Genomic DNA, 1,056 nt, shown 5'->3' on the forward strand with positions numbered 1-1,056 from the left:
GGGGACACACACTGGAGAGAACCCAGGTGTCTGGGAGCAGGGGACGGGGACGGGGACACACACTGGAGAGACCCTAGGTGTCCAGGAGCAGGGGACACACACTGGAGAGAACCCAGATGTCTCAGAGCAGGGGACAGGGACTGGGACACACACTGGAGAGAACCCAAGTGTCCGGGAGCAGGGGACAGGGACTGGGGGACACACACTTGAGAGAACCCAGGTGTCTGGGAGCTGGGTCCTGGGTTCATTTGTGCCATGGAAAAGGCAGTGGGGAAGCTGGGGCACATAGGCTGCAGGGAGAGGGTGGGAGGTCCACAAGCTCGAGAGAACCCAGGCATCCCAGGAGCCAGAGCCTGGGTTTGGGCAGGGGGATGGGGTGGGGGGAATCACAGGCTGGAGAGAGCCCTGATATTCTGGGAAAAGGAGGGGGCTGGGGGCAGGGGACAGACACACTGGAGAGAACCCAGGCATCTTGGGAAGGGGGCTGATGTGGGGACACATATTGGAGGAAATCCATGTGTCCAGGGAGCTAGAGCCTGGATCATAGCAGGGAGAGGGTGGGAGGTCCACAAGCTGGAGAGAACTCAGGTGTCCAGGGAGCTAGGACCTGGCTTTGGGGGGGTCAGAGGCTGGAGAGAAGCCAGGTGTCTGGGGAAAAGGATAAGGGGGCTGGGAGTGGCACACTGGAGAGAACCCATGCATCCGGGGAGCCGGGGCCTGGGTTAGGGAAGGGGAAGTGTGTGTGTGGGGAGTGATTACAGGCTGGAGAGAAACCGGGCAGCTGGGGAGCAGGGCAAGGGGGCTGGGGGTGCGGGGCACGTGCTGGAATCCAGGGGTCTGGGCAACCAGGGCCTGGTTAGTGCAGGAGTGGGGGGAAGGGGGCTTTGGGGTGGGTGCAGGGGTGGCTAGAGCCTGGACACCTGGGCTCATTGTGAGGGGAGTGTGGGGCTAGGTAGTGGGAGCAGGGGGTCTGGAGCTTGGATGCCCGGGTGCTCTGGGAGCACCGGCTGTGCAGAGGCCAAGCCCGGGCCCGCTGGCTGGCTGGACGGACGGAGG

This window comes from Alligator sinensis, unplaced genomic scaffold (genome assembly GCF_000455745.1).
Source record: "Alligator sinensis unplaced genomic scaffold, ASM45574v1 scaffold184_1, whole genome shotgun sequence".
NCBI classification, from domain to species: domain Eukaryota; kingdom Metazoa; phylum Chordata; order Crocodylia; family Alligatoridae; genus Alligator; species Alligator sinensis.